The sequence below is a fragment of the Procambarus clarkii genome, chromosome 57 (assembly GCF_040958095.1).
Source record: "Procambarus clarkii isolate CNS0578487 chromosome 57, FALCON_Pclarkii_2.0, whole genome shotgun sequence".
NCBI lineage: Eukaryota > Metazoa > Arthropoda > Malacostraca > Decapoda > Cambaridae > Procambarus > Procambarus clarkii.
The window spans coordinates 34,590,468-34,610,467 of record NC_091206.1 but is presented as its reverse complement, the minus strand read 5'-3'; the positions used below and the strand labels follow the sequence as shown (position 1 = coordinate 34,610,467).

General features: G+C 44.5%; 3 non-coding genes across 3 annotated transcripts in view; all 3 read right to left on the bottom strand.

The window, feature by feature from the left end:
• Nucleotides 1–3,546: 3,546 nt before the first annotated feature.
• On the bottom strand, nucleotides 3,547–3,666 carry LOC138353453 (5S ribosomal RNA). The gene has a single exon (XR_011223156.1). It is a non-coding gene; the product is annotated as a 5S ribosomal RNA (ribosomal RNA).
• Nucleotides 3,667–11,756: 8,090 nt separating this feature from the next.
• Nucleotides 11,757–11,875, bottom strand: LOC138353451 (5S ribosomal RNA). The gene has a single exon (XR_011223154.1). It is a non-coding gene; the product is annotated as a 5S ribosomal RNA (ribosomal RNA).
• An 8,050-nt stretch (nucleotides 11,876–19,925) lies between these two features.
• The window catches only part of LOC138353450 (5S ribosomal RNA), a 119-nt gene continuing 44 nt past the window's right edge, over nucleotides 19,926–20,000 (bottom strand). Inside the window, exon 1 of the ribosomal RNA XR_011223153.1 lies at nucleotides 19,926–20,000. This exon is cut by the window's right edge and continues 44 nt beyond it. This is a non-coding gene — a ribosomal RNA (5S ribosomal RNA).

Below are 20,000 nucleotides of genomic sequence, written 5' to 3'. Positions count from 1 at the left end.
AATTAAAGTGTGGCTCCAATGGAGCCGAGTTTGTTGGTTTGAGGCCAAGCCACCACCACAGGGCAGTAAGTAAGCCGTTTACTTGGAGGAGGTGTACTTGGTGACGGCCTTAGTGCCCTCAGAGACGGCGTGCTTGGCCAGTTCTCCGGGCAACAGGAGCCTTACAGCCGTCTGGATCTCCCGACTGGTAATGGTGGAACGCTTGTTGTAGTGGGCCAGGCGAGAAGCCTCGGCGGCGATGCGCTCGAAGATGTCGTTCACGAACGAGTCATGATCGACATGGCTTTGGAAGAGATACCAGTGTCGGGGTGGACCTGCTTCAGCACTTTGTAGATGTAGATGCTGTAGCTCTCCTTCCTCCTGCGCTTCTTTTTCTTATCGCCCTTGGCAATGGCCTTCTGGGCCTTTCCGGCCTTCTTGGCAGCCTTTCCAGATGCCTTGGGTGGCATGATGATGCTCGTGCTGGCTGGCGTTGCGATACAATAATGAACTTTTGCGCGAGGCGAGCTTTCCTTTTATATCCCGCTCGCGACTCAGCTCAGAGCGGGTCGCGTGGCGGAGCGCGCTGATTGGTCAGTGGCGGGCTCCCTTGATCCTGAGCGGGGTATATAACACGAAGCTCGATCTGCGGGGCGGCATAAAACACCACAAACCCACAACAGCAGCAGCAATGTCAGGACGCGGCAAGGGAGGCAAAGTGAAGGGCAAGTCAAAGTCTCGCTCCAGCAGGGCCGGACTTCAGTTCCCCGTGGGCAGAATTCACCGTCTGCTGCGTAAGGGCAACTACGCCGAACGCGTCGGTGCTGGCGCTCCTGTCTACCTGGCAGCCGTCATGGAATACCTCGCTGCCGAAGTTCTGGAGCTCGCCGGTAATGCCGCACGTGACAACAAGAAGACCCGTATCATCCCACGTCACTTGCAGTTGGCCATCCGCAACGACGAAGAACTCAACAAACTTCTGTCTGGCGTAACCATTGCACAGGGAGGTGTTCTTCCAAACATTCAGGCAGTTCTTTTGCCAAAGAAGACAGAGAAGAAGTAAGCACTTCTGCCACCCACCACGACAAATACATAACCAGGCTCCATCCGGAGCCACACACACTTTAATAGAGAGATTCAAGTAGACAATCAACTTTCAAACATTAATAATAACATTTATATTGATTTCATTTGGAATGTGTACATAACAAACAAACAAAACAAAATTATAGGGGATATTCAGCATCACTTGGAATATTAACCAATCATATAAATCCAATATATATTTTATATTTTACTTTAAGCGAGGAATTCATATTATATTAATTTTTAATCATACAAATGAACAAAAGCAATTCTTCACTAGACGTAATGAATGAATAAATGATCAAGGTTTTAATGTGTTTCATGAATATATATATATATATATATATATATATATATATATATATATATATATATATATATATATATACTATATATATATATATATATATATATATATAATATAATATAATATAATATATTATAATACTTGTGAACCAGAATATGTTTGAGCAGCAGCGATCGTGCCTGCCATTGGCCGAAGTGCAACAATTCAAATAATTTAAAGGGCCTGCTCGGGTATATAAGAGAGGCTGGGAGACTGGGGCCGGTGGTGGGTGATGGGTGATGAGTGATGGTGTGGTGTGGTATGGTGTTGTTAAGAGTTGATTTACGGCCAGCCAGCCAGCTGCAGCCAAGGCAGGGCAGGGCAGGGCAAGGCAAGGCAAGGCAAGGCAAGGCAAGGCAAGGCAAGGCAATAACAGGACAGGACAGGCAAGGCAAGGCAAGGCAAGGCAAGGCAAGCAGGCGGGCGGGCGGGCGGGCGGGCGGGCGGGCGGGCAGGCAGGCAGGCAGGCAGCCAGCCAGCCAGCCAGCCAGCCAGCCAGCCAGCCAGCCAGCCAGCCAGCCAGCCAGCCAGGCAGGCAGGCAGGCAGGCAGGCAGGCAGGCAGGCAGGCAGCCAGCCAGCCAGCCAGCCAGCCAGCCAGCCAGCCAGCCAGCCAGCCACTCCCACTTTGTATTATATGCATTCAATTTATATTCAAACATTATATATGTTAAGGGCCTAGTTTTAGTGTTTATTTTAAAAATGACAAACATCGAGTCGTTTTACCAGTCCTTTAGCGTTAACGGTGATGCATTTTAAAACTGAACAGAAATCACCTTTTCTGGATATATCAAATATCGAATCCGCTTAATGTGCCTACAATTCAATCATTCAAAAAATACATAATTTACATCATGCCTTTTCATAGAACAGACAATAAGATTTGAGACCAATAAGAACTTTACTTTTATAACTAAAGTTGCACAATTATACCAACTCTATGGTGGCTGGGTGGTAAGGTGTGTGGCTGGTATTTTGGAAGTCGCGAGTTCAAACGACCCAATGGGAATAATACTTTTTTTTTTTTGCCATACAATCTTCCTAATACTATTATGTAGGTTTGTGTGTTGTGTTTTTTTATTCATTCTTTGGTTTGATAGATGACATACATATTGATCCTTTTACCGGTCCTTAATTAGGCTCTGGGGAAGCAATGGTGGTGGTGGTGGTGGTGGTGCATTTAAAACTAAACCAAAAATCACCAGTTCTGGACGCGTCAAATATCATATCCGCTTAATGTGTCTACAACCTAATTACTTAAAACTACACTATTTAATTCATTCATATCATGTGCATATTGGTCATTATGCTCATACAACCGACATCAAAATTTATTTTCATTATTAGAATCATACATTTCATCAAGTAATACAGATACAAAGAGATTTTCTTCTGAGAAGACCGTTAGTATTGGCTTGCAGGCAGGCAGGCAGGCAGGCAGGCATTTGAGGGTTATTATTTCGCCTGTTGATTGGGGGGAGGGTTGATGTGTTAGGGGGTTTTCGGTTAGATGTGGTGGTGGTGATTGGTGGTGATTGGTGGTGATTGGTGGTGATTGGTGGTGATTGGTGGTGGTGGTGGTGGTGGTAGTAGGTGGGAGTTGGGGGGGGGGGGGGGAGGGAAGGGGAGGGAATGATGGTCTGTGGATTCGTTCTCCGTACCCTTTACATATAAGCAAAAATATGCCTTCTTGTGGGTATAGAAACATTAACACAAATTATATCAGTAACTGATATTGTAGCCTTTTAAACAGAAAAGATTTGTACATACAAATACTTTTTAATTATCATTTATTTGTGGAAATGGCATTTACGTCATTAAATTGATACCTCAGCATCAAGCTTGTGTCCTGCAGCAGTGGTCCAGTGGTAAAGTGTATATAAGTGATGCGTATTCTTGGAGTTGCGAGTTCAAACCCGGATTAAGCTATATATATATACAACATGTTTTGTTTTGGTTGTTTGTTTTTGTATTAAAGCCTCACACAATATCTATATTAAGCGAGTTTGTTTTAAACATGACATACATATTAATTCATTTACCAGGCCTTATTCCACACAACTCCGTGAATTTCCCGTGGAGCCAGCCATTCAAACAAAACAAACGAAACAAAACAAAACAAAACAAAAAACATTATTGCCAACAGCATTTTGGTGTTCCCAGGCGGTCACCCATCCAAGTACTAACCAAACCCAACGTTGCTTAACTTCGCTGATCGGACGAGAAGCGGTGTTCTCAACGTGGTATGGCCGTTGGCATGAGACTGCCTACACATTGTGGCTAATAACCAACTCTTTTAAGTCATCGCGGCAGGATACGGGACCTGCTCTGTGGTGTCTTAATGGTAATTGTATCCTAACATATTTTTTGTCTCCTTGGCATGGATATTTAACATCGTTTATTCAGTCTTGGGTTTATGTTCTTTCGCCATTTACAGACATTTTACATCTACCTACTTCCTCAGCCTGCCCTGCCAATTTCTAATGAATTTGTGGATTTTCTTTTTGTAATACAAACATGTGTGTGCTCATCTGCTCTTCAGTTTTTTATGATATTTGTCTCATCTGTCCTGCTTTATGATACTTTTACAAAGAACATGAACAAATGCTTCTATTTTAGAGAAGATATGGGATCCAGGTTTCGGAGCCGTAAAACCAACCGTCGTGATTGGTGGACGAGTTGCCAGGTTGCAGCTTCTGTACCGTGCCGGCACATAAATAGGTTCGGCTCAAGCGGCGGCAGCATCATTCCCCCGTGACTGTCTGAGCGTCTCTCATCACCTTGGTTATCTCATCATCATCATGGTAGAAGCAAAGCCTACCAAGAAGGCTGCGGCTGCTGCTGCTGTGGTGGCCACCACCAGGAAACCTCGCGTCCAGGTTGCTCACCCGAAAACTAGTCAAATGGTTCTAGCCGCGGTCGCAGCACTCAAAGACCGTAAGGGCTCGTCTCTACAAGCAATCAAGAAGTACGTTGTTGCCAACAACAAAGTCGAGGCTGCCAAGATCGCCATTTACATCCGAAGATTTCTCAAGAAAGCAGTGGCTGACGGCATTCTTGTTCAGACCAAGGGAAGTGGAGCTAGTGGATCATTCAAGCTGGCCGTAGCAGAGAAGAGGGCCGTTCTAACTCCCAAGAAAGCCACCACAACCAAGAAACCATCTACAGCAGCAAAGAAGGCCGTGGTAACTCCCAAGAAAGCCGCCACAAGCAACAAACCACCTACAGCCTTGAAAAAGAAGCAGCAGCAGCAGCAGCTTGTTGTTGGGAACAAAAAGCCCAAAATAAAGAGAGCTTCAAAATCTCCCAAACCACCCAAGGCAAAGAAAGCTGTCAAGAAAACAACCAAAGGCAAAATAAACGACGACATGCAAGCAGCATGAATACACATGACAATAAACATCCAGGCCTCCCCCCTCAGTGAGGGGCCTCATATGATTCCAAAAAGAGTTTAGTTTTGTAGACAAATAAATCATTACTTTTGGGGTAGATTTACTTCTGTAATATTATATATATAATATATATATATATATATATATATATATATATATATATATATATATATATATATATATATATTATATACACATGGGTGAGGTGATATGGTACCAAAGTTTTGGGTAAGGTGATTGACATTTACACAAGATAAAACACGAACCAATGGAATAAAAAACATAAGAATGGAAGTAAACTGCAGAAGGCCTATTGGCCCATAACACAAGCACTTCCTCTTGATGCTTCTATATTGGTTCGGAGTCTTGAAGCTATAATATATATATATATAATATATATATATATATATACTATATCTATATATATATACTATATATATATAATATAATACTATATATATATATATATATATATATATATGCACACAAAACTAAATAGTCTTGTTAGACAAATTGCCCCTATTAGAGGCAAGTTGACTAACAAGCCGAATGACTGCAATTGTTTTTGAATTTGAGTTAAATCTAACATAGAAATGGTAATCAAACCTAACCTAACCTATGCTAACCCAAGCTAAGCTAACCTAACCTAACCTAAGCTAAACCAAGCTAAGCTAACCTAACCTAACCTAACCTAACCTAACCTAACCTAAGCTAAGCTAACCTAACCTAACCTAACCCAGCAATTCATGATCTTAATATAATACTGTTAATTGGATAAACCAATTTGGAAAGAAATGTTCGAAAATAACAAAATTAACTGTGCTTGTTAGGAAAATTGGGCCTTGCATACTTGTCCCAATAGTGTGGTTCTCGCTTTTAGGTACGACATAAACGTAATACCTAAGTTGAGAGAGAAAAAGATTCGCACTCAAACATGGCATATCGATTGCCAGTCCTGAATTCTGGGTAGATATTCGTGTCCCTCCCTTTTCATTTTACCATCATTGGATACTATCAAAACAGCTCTGAGAAGGATAAAATGAATAAAACGGGTAGCTCACTCATGTAAAAAGGAAGAGTTGGGAAAGATCTCTCTCTCTCTCTCCTCTCTCTCTCTCTCTCTCTCTCTCCCCCTCCACCCCCCCCCCCCCCCCCCCCCCACCAATGATCCTGCTCTGCTAGTATATAACGTAACAAACCTTTCCCCCCCCCCCCCCCCCCCCTCCCCTCCCCCATCAGAGTCCCTTTAAGCATGCGAGGATAAAAATAGATTTCATAAGACCCCAATGTGCTAGCTGACTATCAAAACAATTTTAGTTATCGTCTATTAAGCCCTTCAGTAAAAAAAGTATAGGGACTAATTAGGTCCCGTTTTGAGGTGGTGGTGGGTTGGAATCAGATGGATTAGCCAAGCTCTTATCCGCCGAATCCGTAGAGGGTACGGACCCTGGGCGCTTCAGAGCGCTTACACCACGTCCATAGCAGTGACGGTCTTCCTCTTGGCGTGTTCCGTGTAGGTTACAGCATCACGGATTGACGTTCTCGAGGAACACCTTCAGGACGCCACGGGTCTCTTCGTAGATGAGACCCGAAATACGCTTCACGCCGCCACGACGAGCTAAGCGACGAATAGCGGGCTTGGTGATGCCCTGGATGTTGTCACGTAGCACCTTACGATGACGCTTGGCGCCACCCTTTCCGAGTCCCTTGCCTCCCTTGCCGCGTCCAGTCATGGTGTTGAAGTTGTGTGAATCGAATTGACGAATGCCCGCACGATTTCCCGACTATATCCCATCAAGCGGACGTACTAGTAGCATTGCAACTCCTGCCTGCCCTTACTTTACGCTTGTGGTCGAGTAGACACGGCTTTCTCACAACGCTTTCAAAACTGCAGTTGCCTACTCGTCTGTTTCACGTCCCTGTGAAATGACTTTTGCACAAATCCAAAAAATAGAGCAAAATCAGCGATAATAGTGATTGAGGTGAGCCGCCTGTTGGCTGCAGCCAGAGGAAGGAGGGGAGGGGCAACGGGGTGACGTAGGCGAGTCGAGCAGCCAATGGCGCTCGAGCAAGCGCCTCGAGACGGCGTATATAAGCAAAAATTTTTCGGCGCCGGCCATCACAAACCACAGTTGTTCACCATGGCTCGCACCAAGCAGACTGCTCGCAAGTCCACGGGAGGCAAGGCTCCTCGTAAGCAGCTGGCCACCAAGGCAGCACGCAAGTCTGCTCCTGCCACAGGGGGTGTGAAGAAGCCTCACCGTTACAGGCCCGGAACGGTCGCCCTGCGTGAGATCCGTCGTTACCAGAAGAGCACCGAGTTGCTCATCAGGAAACTTCCCTTCCAGCGTCTGGTGCGCGAGATTGCCCAGGACTTCAAGACCGATCTTCGCTTCCAGTCGTCTGCCGTCATGGCTTTACAGGAGGCATCCGAGGCTTACCTGGTCGGTCTCTTCGAGGACACTAACCTCTGTGCCATCCACGCCAAGCGTGTCACCATCATGCCAAAGGACATTCAGCTTGCTCGCCGTATCCGTGGAGAGCGTGCATAAGCTAAATCGACCACCCTAGTATACACCAAACTCGGCCCTTCTCAGGGCCAAAATATCCTTCTAAGGAGATTTCAGACATTCCTAGCATCAGTCATATGAATTAACCTTCATCTACACATATAATAAATAAATAAATAAATAAACAAATACACTAATTTAGGTGTCATACATACACGTGATATCAATAAATCAAGTCATTTGTAGTACAACCTGTTCTCTTACAAACAAAACGCCGTCGCTTTTCGCTCTTATGCACTGTCAAGGATCACCCACCCCCCCACCCCCCCCCCCCCCCCCCCCCCCCCCCCCCCCCCCCAAAATAAAAATTGTCATACTGTACTAGAAATAAAAGCAGCTTGTATAAGTGACATACTGTCCAGTCCTGTTTTATTCTGTTTTCGGTCCTCTGGCTTAATCTGTTAAGTTAGGAGATGACATTTTAAATTAACCGTTTTCTTGACATTTTCAAACCTAAGAGGGTGGCCTGCATAGTAATCCTAATGTGGAACATAACAATGAATCTCTAATCTCTAGAAAAAAAAAAAGATACCGAGTGCTTATATGTGTTGAGAGAGAGAGAGAGAGAGAGAGAGAGAGAGAGGAGAGAGAGAGAGAGAGAGGAGAGAGAGAGAGAGAGAGAGAGAGAGAGAGAGAGAGAGAGAGAGAGAGAGACACAGACAGACAGACAGACAGACAAGACAGAGACAGACAAGACAGAGACAGACAGACAGACAGACAGACAGAGACTGAGAGAGAGAAACACACACAGACAGTTTCATAAATATTCTCATTTTATAGCTATTTGCTTTCAGTGACAGAGGTTTTTGTTATAATAGTATTGGTGTCTAACACTCACAATCTCTTTAGAAATTAAAGTGTGGCTCCAATGGAGCCGAGTTTGTTGGTTTGAGGCCAAGCCACCACCACAGGGCAGTAAGTAAGCCGTTTACTTGGAGGAGGTGTACTTGGTGACGGCCTTAGTGCCCTCAGAGACGGCGTGCTTGGCCAGTTCTCCGGGCAACAGGAGCCTTACAGCCGTCTGGATCTCCCGACTGGTAATGGTGGAACGCTTGTTGTAGTGGGCCAGGCGAGAAGCCTCGGCGGCGATGCGCTCGAAGATGTCGTTCACGAACGAGTTCATGATCGACATGGCTTTGGAAGAGATACCAGTGTCGGGGTGGACCTGCTTCAGCACTTTGTAGATGTAGATGCTGTAGCTCTCCTTCCTCCTGCGCTTCTTTTTCTTATCGCCCTTGGCAATGGCCTTCTGGGCCTTTCCGGCCTTCTTGGCAGCCTTTCCAGATGCCTTGGGTGGCATGATGATGCTCGTGCTGGCTGGCGTTGCGATACAATAATGAACTTTTGCGCGAGGCGAGCTTTCCTTTTATATCCCGCTCGCGACTCAGCTCAGAGCGGGTCGCGTGGCGGAGCGCGCTGATTGGTCAGTGGCGGGCTCCCTTGATCCTGAGCGGGGTATATAACACGAAGCTCGATCTGCGGGGCGGCATAAAACACCACAAACCCACAACAGCAGCAGCAATGTCAGGACGCGGCAAGGGAGGCAAAGTGAAGGGCAAGTCAAAGTCTCGCTCCAGCAGGGCCGGACTTCAGTTCCCCGTGGGCAGAATTCACCGTCTGCTGCGTAAGGGCAACTACGCCGAACGCGTCGGTGCTGGCGCTCCTGTCTACCTGGCAGCCGTCATGGAATACCTCGCTGCCGAAGTTCTGGAGCTCGCCGGTAATGCCGCACGTGACAACAAGAAGACCCGTATCATCCCACGTCACTTGCAGTTGGCCATCCGCAACGACGAAGAACTCAACAAACTTCTGTCTGGCGTAACCATTGCACAGGGAGGTGTTCTTCCAAACATTCAGGCAGTTCTTTTGCCAAAGAAGACAGAGAAGAAGTAAGCACTTCTGCCACCCACCACGACAAATACCATAACCAGGCTCCATCCGGAGCCACACACACTTTAATAGAGAGATTCAAGTAGACAATCAACTTTCAAACATTAATAATAACATTTATATTGATTTCATTTGGAATGTGTACATAACAAACAAACAAAACAAAATTATAGGGGATATTCAGCATCACTTGGAATATTAACCAATCATATAAATCCAATATATATTTTATATTTTACTTTAAGCGAGGAATTCATATTATATTAATTTTTAATCATACAAATGAACAAAAGCAATTCTTCACTAGACGTAATGAATGAATAAATGATCAAGGTTTTAATGTGTTTCATGAATATATATATATATATATATATATATATATATATATATATATATATATATATATATATATATATATATATATATATATATATATATATAATATAATATAAATAATATTATAATACTTGTGAACCAGAATATGTTTGAGCAGCAGCGATCGTGCCTGCCATTGGCCGAAGTGCAACAATTCAAATAATTTAAAGGGCCTGCTCGGGTATATAAGAGAGGCTGGGAGACTGGGGCCGGTGGTGGGTGATGGGTGATGAGTGATGGTGTGGTGTGGTATGGTGTTGTTAAGAGTTGATTTACGGCCAGCCAGCCAGCTGCAGCCAAGGCAGGGCAGGGCAGGGCAAGGCAAGGCAAGGCAAGGCAAGGCAAGGCAAGGCAAGGCAATAACAGGACAGGACAGGCAAGGCAAGGCAAGGCAAGGCAAGGCAAGCAGGCGGGCGGGCGGGCGGGCGGGCGGGCGGGCGGGCAGGCAGGCAGCAGGCAGCCAGCCAGCCAGCCAGCCAGCCAGCCAGCCAGCCAGCCAGCCAGCCAGCCAGCCAGCCAGGCAGGCAGGCAGGCAGGCAGGCAGGCAGGCAGGCAGGCAGCCAGCCAGCAGCCAGCCAGCCAGCCAGCCAGCCAGCCAGCCAGCCACTCCCACTTTGTATTTATATGCATTCAATTTATATTCAAACATTATATATGTTAAGGGCCTAGTTTTAGTGTTTATTTTAAAAATGACAAACATCGAGTCGTTTTACCAGTCCTTTAGCGTTAACGGTGATGCATTTTAAAACTGAACAGAAATCACCTTTTCTGGATATATCAAATATCGAATCCGCTTAATGTGCCTACAATTCAATCATTCAAAAAATACATAATTTACATCATGCCTTTTCATAGAACAGACAATAAGATTTGAGACAATAAGAACTTTACTTTTATAACTAAAGTTGCACAATTATACCAACTCTATGGTGGCTGGGTGGTAAGGTGTGTGGCTGGTATTTTGGAAGTCGCGAGTTCAAACGACCCAATGGGAATAATACTTTTTTTTTTTGCCATACAATCTTCCTAATACTATTATGTAGGTTTGTGTGTGTGTTTTTTATTCATTCTTTGGTTTATAGATGACATACATATTGACTCCTTTTACCGGTCCTTAATTAGGCTCTGGGGAAGCAATGGTGGTGGTGGTGGTGGTGGTGCATTTAAAACTAAACCAAAAATCACCAGTTCTGGACGCGTCAAATATCATATCCGCTTAATGTGTCTACAACCTAATTACTTAAAACTACACTATTTAATTCATTCATATCATGTGCATATTGGTCATTATGCTCATACAACCGACATCAAAATTTATTTCATTATTAGAATCATACATTTCATCAAGTAATACAGATACAAAGAGATTTTCTTTCTGAGAAGACCGTTAGTATTGGCTTGCAGGCAGGCAGGCAGGCAGGCAGGCATTTGAGGGTTATTATTTCGCCTGTTGATTGGGGGGAGGGTTGATGTGTTAGGGGGTTTTCGGTTAGATGTGGTGGTGGTGATTGGTGGTGATTGGTGGTGATTGGTGGTGATTGGTGGTGATTGGTGGTGGTGGTGGTGGTGGTAGTAGGTGGGAGTTGGGGGGGGGGGGGGGGAGGGAAGGGGAGGGGAATGATGGTCTGTGGATTCGTTCTCCGTACCCTTTACATATAAGCAAAAATATGCCTTCTTGTGGGTATAGAAACATTAACACAAATTATATCAGTAACTGATATTGTAGCCTTTTAAACAGAAAAGATTTGTACATACAAATACTTTTTAATTATCATTTATTTGTGGAAATGGCATTTACGTCATTAAATTGATACCTCAGCATCAAGCTTGTGTCCTGCAGCAGTGGTCCAGTGGTAAAGTGTATATAAGTGATGCGTATTCTTGGAGTTGCGAGTTCAAACCCGGATTAAGCTATATATATATACAACATGTTTTGTTTTGGTTGTTTGTTTTTGTATAAAGCCTCACACAATATCTATATTAAGCGAGTTTGTTTTAAACATGACATACATATTAATTCATTTTACCAGGCCTTATCCACACAACTCCGTGAATTTCCCGTGGAGCCAGCCATTCAAACAAAAACAAACGAAACAAAACAAAACAAAAAAAAACATTATTGCCAACAGCATTTGGTGTTCCCAGGCGGTCACCCATCCAAGTACTAACCAAACCCAACGTTGCTTAACTTCGCTGATCGGACGAGAAGCGGTGTTCTCAACGTGGTATGGCCGTTGGCATGAGACTGCCTACACATTGTGGCTAATAACCAACTCTTTTAAGTCATCGCGGCAGGATACGGACCTGCTTGTGGTGTCTTAATGGTAATTGTATCCTAACATATTTTTGTCTCCTTGGCATGGATATTTAACATCGTTTATTCAGTCTTGGGTTTATGTTCTTTCGCCATTTACAGACATTTTACATCTACCTACTTCCTCAGCCTGCCCTGCCAATTTCTAATGAATTTGTGGATTTTCTTTTGTAATACAAACATGTGTGTGCTCATCTGCTCTTCAGTTTTTATGATATTTGTCTCATCTGTCCTGCTTTATGATACTTTTACAAAGAACATGAACAAATGCTTCTATTTTAGAGAAGATATGGGATCCAGGTTTCGGAGCCGTAAAACCAACCGTCGTGATTGGTGGACGAGTTGCCAGGTTGCAGCTTCTGTACCGTGCCGGCACATAAATAGGTTCGGCTCAAGCGGCGGCAGCATCATTCCCCCGTGACTGTCTGAGCGTCTCTCATCACCTTGGTTATCTCATCATCATCATGGTAGAAGCAAAGCCTACCAAGAAGGCTGCGGCTGCTGCTGCTGTGGTGGCCACCACCAGGAAACCTCGCGTCCAGGTTGCTCACCCGAAAACTAGTCAAATGGTTCTAGCCGCGGTCGCAGCACTCAAAGACCGTAAGGGCTCGTCTCTACAAGCAATCAAGAAGTACGTTGTTGCCAACAACAAAGTCGAGGCTGCCAAGATCGCCATTTACATCCGAAGATTTCTCAAGAAAGCAGTGGCTGACGGCATTCTTGTTCAGACCAAGGGAAGTGGAGCTAGTGGATCATTCAAGCTGGCCGTAGCAGAGAAGAGGGCCGTTCTAACTCCCAAGAAAGCCACCACAACCAAGAAACCATCTACAGCAGCAAAGAAGGCCGTGGTAACTCCCAAGAAAGCCGCCACAAGCAACAAACCACCTACAGCCTTGAAAAAGAAGCAGCAGCAGCAGCAGCTTGTTGTTGGGAACAAAAAGCCCAAAATAAAGAGAGCTTCAAAATCTCCCAAACCACCCAAGGCAAAGAAAGCTGTCAAGAAAACAACAAAGGCAAAATAAACGACGACATGCAAGCAGCATGAATACACATGACAATAAACATCCAGGCCTCCCCCCTCAGTGGAGGGGCCTCATATGATTCCAAAAAGAGTTTAGTTTTGTAGACAAATAAATCATTACTTTTGGGGTAGATTTACTCTGTATATTATATATATATATATATATATATATATATATATATATATATATATATATATATATATATATATATATATATTTATATATACACATGGGTGAGGTGATATGGTACCAAAGTTTTGGGTAAGGTGATTGACATTTACACAAGATAAAACACGAACCAATGGGAATAAAAACATAAGAATGGAAGTAACTGCAGAAGGCCTATTGGCCCATAACACAAGCACTTCCTCTTGATGCTTCTATATTGGTTCGGAGTCTTGAAGCTATAATATATATATATATATATATATATATATATATTATATATATATATATATATATATATATATATATATATATATATATATATATGCACACAAAACTAAATAGTCTTGTTAGACAAATTGCCCCTATTAGAGGCAAGTTGACTAACAAGCCGAATGACTGCAATTGTTTTGAATTTGAGTTAAATCTAACATAGAAATGTAATCAAACCTAACCTAACCTATGCTAACCCAAGCTAAGCTAACCTAACCTAACCTAAGCTAACCCAAGCTAAGCTAACCTAACCTAACCTAACCTAACCTAACCTAACCTAAGCTAAGCTAACCTAACCTAACCTAACCCAGCAATTCATGATCTTAATATAATACTGTTAATTGGATAAACCAATTTGGAAAGAAATGTTCGAAAATAACAAAATTAACTGTGCTTGTTAGGAAAATTGGGCCTTGCATACTTGTCCCAATAGTGTGGTTCTCGCTTTTAGGTACGACATAAACGTATACCTAAGTTGAGAGAGAAAAAGATTCGCACTCAAACATGCATATCGATTGCCAGTCCTGAATTCTGGGTAGATATTCGTGTCCTCCCTTTTCATTTACCATCATTTGGATACTATCAAAACAGCTCTGAGAAGGATAAAATGAATAAAACGGGTAGCTCACTCATGTAAAAAGGAAGAGTTGGGAAAGATCTCTCTCTCTCTCTCTCTCTCTCTCTCTCTCTCTCTCTCCCCCTCACCCCCCCCCCCCCCCACCAATGATCCTGCTCTGCTAGTATATAACGTAACAAACCTTCCCCCCCCCCCCCCCCTCCCTCCCCAATCAGAGTCCCTTTAAGCATGCGAGGATAAAAAATAGATTTCATAAGACCCAATGTGCTAGCTGATATCAAAACAATTTATGTTATCGTCTATTAAGCCCTTCAGTAAAAAAAGTATAGGGACCTAATTAGGTCCCGTTTTGAGGTGGTGGTGGGTGGAATCGATGGATTAGCCAAGCTCTTATCCGCCGAATCCGTAGAGGGTACGACCCTGGCGCTTCAGAGCGTACACCACGTCCATAGCAGTGACGGTCTTCCTCTTGGCGTGTTCCGTGTAGGTTACAGCATCACGGATGACGTTCTCGAGGAACACCTTCAGGACGCCACGGGTCTCTTCGTAGATGAGACCCGAAATACGCTTCACGCCGCCACGACGAGCTAAGCGACGAATAGCGGGCTTGGTGATGCCCTGGATGTTGTCACGTAGCACCTTACGATGACGCTTGGCGCCACCCTTTCCGAGTCCCTTGCCTCCCTTGCCGCGTCCAGTCATGGTGTTGAAGTTGTGTGAATCGAATTGACGAATGCCCGCACGATTTCCCGACTATATCCCATCAAGCGGACGTACTAGTAGCATTGCAACTCCTGCCTGCCCTTACTTTACGCTTGTGGTCGAGTAGACACGGCTTTCTCACAACGCTTTCAAAACTGCAGTTGCCTACTCGTCTGTTTCACGTCCCTGTGAAATGACTTTTGCACAAATCCAAAAAATAGAGCAAAATCAGCGATAATAGTGATTGAGGTGAGCCGCCTGTTGGCTGCAGCCAGAGGAAGGAGGGGAGGGGCAACGGGGTGACGTAGGCGAGTCGAGCAGCCAATGGCGCTCGAGCAAGCGCCTCGAGACGGCGTATATAAGCAAAAATTTTTCGGCGCCGGCCATCACAAACCACAGTTGTTCACCATGGCTCGCACCAAGCAGACTGCTCGCAAGTCCACGGGAGGCAAGGCTCCTCGTAAGCAGCTGGCCACCAAGGCAGCACGCAAGTCTGCTCCTGCCACAGGGGGTGTGAAGAAGCCTCACCGTTACAGGCCCGGAACGGTCGCCCTGCGTGAGATCCGTCGTTACCAGAAGAGCACCGAGTTGCTCATCAGGAAACTTCCCTTCCAGCGTCTGGTGCGCGAGATTGCCCAGGACTTCAAGACCGATCTTCGCTTCCAGTCGTCTGCCGTCATGGCTTTACAGGAGGCATCCGAGGCTTACCTGGTCGGTCTCTTCGAGGACACTAACCTCTGTGCCATCCACGCCAAGCGTGTCACCATCATGCCAAAGGACATTCAGCTTGCTCGCCGTATCCGTGGAGAGCGTGCATAAGCTAAATCGACCACCCTAGTATACACCAAACTCGGCCCTTCTCAGGGCCAAAATATCCTTCTAAGGAGATTTCAGACATTCCTAGCATCAGTCATATGAATTAACCTTCATCTACACATATAATAAATAAATAAATAAATAAACAAATACACTAATTTAGGTGTCATACATACACGTGATATCAATAAATCAAGTCATTTGTAGTACAACCTGTTCTCTTACAAACAAAACGCCGTCGCTTTTCGCTCTTATGCACTGTCAAGGATCACCCACCCCCCCCCCCCCCCCCAAAATAAAAATTGTCATACTGTACTAGAAATAAAAGCAGCTTGTATAAGTGACATACTGTCCAGTCCTGTTTTATTCTGTTTTCGGTCCTCTGGCTTAATCTGTTAAGTTAGGAGATGACATTTTAAATTAACCGTTTTCTTGACATTTTCAAACCTAAGAGGGTGGCCTGCATAGTAATCCTAATGTGGAACATAACAATGAATCTCTAATCTCTAGAAAAAAAAAAAGATACCGAGTGCTTATATGTGTTGAGAGAGAGAGAGAGAGAGAGAGAGAGAGAGAGAGAGAGAGAGAGAGAGAGAGAGAGAGAGAGAGAGAGAGAGAGAGAGAGAGAGAGAGAGAGAGAGAGAGAGAGAGAGAGAGACACAGACAGACAGACAGACAGACAAGACAGAGACAGACAAGACAGAGACAGACAGACAGACAGACAGACAGAGACTGAGAGAGAGAAACACACACAGACAGTTTCATAAATATTCTCATTTTATAGCTATTTGCTTTCAGTGACAGAGGTTTTTGTTATAATAGTATTGGTGTCTAACACTCACAATCTCTTTAGAAATTAAAGTGTGGCTCCAATGGAGCCGAGTTTGTTGGTTTGAGGCCAAGCCACCACCACAGGGCAGTAAGTAAGCCGTTTACTTGGAGGAGGTGTACTTGGTGACGGCCTTAGTGCCCTCAGAGACGGCGTGCTTGGCCAGTTCTCCGGGCAACAGGAGCCTTACAGCCGTCTGGATCTCCCGACTGGTAATGGTGGAACGCTTGTTGTAGTGGGCCAGGCGAGAAGCCTCGGCGGCGATGCGCTCGAAGATGTCGTTCACGAACGAGTTCATGATCGACATGGCTTTGGAAGAGATACCAGTGTCGGGGTGGACCTGCTTCAGCACTTTGTAGATGTAGATGCTGTAGCTCTCCTTCCTCCTGCGCTTCTTTTTCTTATCGCCCTTGGCAATGGCCTTCTGGGCCTTTCCGGCCTTCTTGGCAGCCTTTCCAGATGCCTTGGGTGGCATGATGATGCTCGTGCTGGCTGGCGTTGCGATACAATAATGAACTTTTGCGCGAGGCGAGCTTTCCTTTTATATCCCGCTCGCGACTCAGCTCAGAGCGGGTCGCGTGGCGGAGCGCGCTGATTGGTCAGTGGCGGGCTCCCTTGATCCTGAGCGGGGTATATAACACGAAGCTCGATCTGCGGGGCGGCATAAAACACCACAAACCCACAACAGCAGCAGCAATGTCAGGACGCGGCAAGGGAGGCAAAGTGAAGGGCAAGTCAAAGTCTCGCTCCAGCAGGGCCGGACTTCAGTTCCCCGTGGGCAGAATTCACCGTCTGCTGCGTAAGGGCAACTACGCCGAACGCGTCGGTGCTGGCGCTCCTGTCTACCTGGCAGCCGTCATGGAATACCTCGCTGCCGAAGTTCTGGAGCTCGCCGGTAATGCCGCACGTGACAACAAGAAGACCCGTATCATCCCACGTCACTTGCAGTTGGCCATCCGCAACGACGAAGAACTCAACAAACTTCTGTCTGGCGTAACCATTGCACAGGGAGGTGTTCTTCCAAACATTCAGGCAGTTCTTTTGCCAAAGAAGACAGAGAAGAAGTAAGCACTTCTGCCACCCACCACGACAAATACCATAACCAGGCTCCATCCGGAGCCACACACACTTTAATAGAGAGATTCAAGTAGACAATCAACTTTCAAACATTAATAATAACATTTATATTGATTTCATTTGGAATGTGTACATAACAAACAAACAAAACAAAATTATAGGGGATATTCAGCATCACTTGGAATATTAACCAATCATATAAATCCAATATATATTTTATATTTTACTTTAAGCGAGGAATTCATATTATATTAATTTTTAATCATACAAATGAACAAAAGCAATTCTTCACTAGACGTAATGAATGAATAAATGATCAAGGTTTTAATGTGTTTCATGAATATATATATATATATATATATATATATATATATATATATATATATATATATATATATATATATATATATATATATATATATATATATAATATAATATAATATAATATATTATAATACTTGTGAACCAGAATATGTTTGAGCAGCAGCGATCGTGCCTGCCATTGGCCGAAGTGCAACAATTCAAATAATTTAAAGGGCCTGCTCGGGTATATAAGAGAGGCTGGGAGACTGGGGCCGGTGGTGGGTGATGGGTGATGAGTGATGGTGTGGTGTGGTATGGTGTTGTTAAGAGTTGATTTACGGCCAGCCAGCCAGCTGCAGCCAAGGCAGGGCAGGGCAGGGCAAGGCAAGGCAAGGCAAGGCAAGGCAAGGCAAGGCAAGGCAATAACAGGACAGGACAGGCAAGGCAAGGCAAGGCAAGGCAAGGCAAGCAGGCGGGCGGGCGGGCGGGCGGGCGGGCGGGCGGGCAGGCAGGCAGGCAGGCAGCAGCCAGCCAGCCAGCCAGCCAGCCAGCCAGCAGCCAGCCAGCCAGCCAGCCAGCCAGCCAGCAGCAGCCAGCCAGCCAGCCAGGCAGGCAGGCAGGCAGGCAGGCAGGCAGGCAGGCAGGCAGCAGCCAGCCAGCCAGCCAGCCAGCCAGCCAGCCAGCCAGCCACTCCCACTTTGTATTTATATGCATTCAATTTATATTCAAACATTATATATGTTAAGGGCCTAGTTTTAGTGTTTATTTTAAAAATGACAAACATCGAGTCGTTTTACCAGTCCTTTAGCGTTAACGGTGATGCATTTTAAAACTGAACAGAAATCACCTTTTCTGGATATATCAAATATCGAATCCGCTTAATGTGCCTACAATTCAATCATTCAAAAAATACATAATTTACATCATGCCTTTTCATAGAACAGACAATAAGATTTGAGACAATAAGAACTTTACTTTTATAACTAAAGTTGCACAATTATACCAACTCTATGGTGGCTGGGTGGTAAGGTGTGTGGCTGGTATTTTGGAAGTCGCGAGTTCAAACGACCCAATGGGAATAATACTTTTTTTTTTTTGCCATACAATCTTCCTAATACTATTATGTAGGTTTGTGTGTGTGTTTTTTTATTCATTCTTTGGTTTTATAGATGACATACATATTGACTCCTTTTACCGGTCCTTAATTAGGCTCTGGGGAAGCAATGGTGGTGGTGGTGGTGGTGGTGCATTTAAAACTAAACCAAAAATCACCAGTTCTGGACGCGTCAAATATCATATCCGCTTAATGTGTCTACAACCTAATTACTTAAAACTACACTATTTAATTCATTCATATCATGTGCATATTGGTCATTATGCTCATACAACCGACATCAAAATTTATTTTCATTATTAGAATCATACATTTCATCAAGTAATACAGATACAAAGAGATTTTCTTTCTGAGAAGACCGTTAGTATTGGCTTGCAGGCAGGCAGGCAGGCAGGCATTTGAGGGTTATTATTTCGCCTGTTGATTGGGGGGAGGGTTGATGTGTTAGGGGGTTTTCGGTTAGATGTGGTGGTGGTGATTGGTGGTGATTGGTGGTGATTGGTGGTGATTGGTGGTGATTGGTGGTGGTGGTGGTGGTGGTGGTAGTAGGTGGGAGTTGGGGGGGGGGGGGGGGGAGGGAAGGGGAGGGGAATGATGGTCTGTGGATTCGTTCTCCGTACCCTTTACATATAAGCAAAAATATGCCTTCTTGTGGGTATAGAAACATTAACACAAATTATATCAGTAACTGATATTGTAGCCTTTTAAACAGAAAAGATTTGTACATACAAATACTTTTTAATTATCATTTATTTGTGGAAATGGCATTTACGTCATTAAATTGATACCTCAGCATCAAGCTTGTGTCCTGCAGCAGTGGTCCAGTGGTAAAGTGTATATAAGTGATGCGTATTCTTGGAGTTGCGAGTTCAAACCCGGATTAAGCTATATATATATACAACATGTTTTGTTTTGGTTGTTTGTTTTTGTATAAAGCCTCACACAATATCTATATTAAGCGAGTTTGTTTTAAACATGACATACATATTAATTCATTTTACCAGGCCTTATTCCACACAACTCCGTGAATTTCCCGTGGAGCCAGCCATTCAAACAAAAACAAACGAAACAAAACAAAACAAAACAAAAAACATTATTGCCAACAGCATTTGGTGTTCCCAGGCGGTCACCCATCCAAGTACTAACCAAACCCAACGTTGCTTAACTTCGCT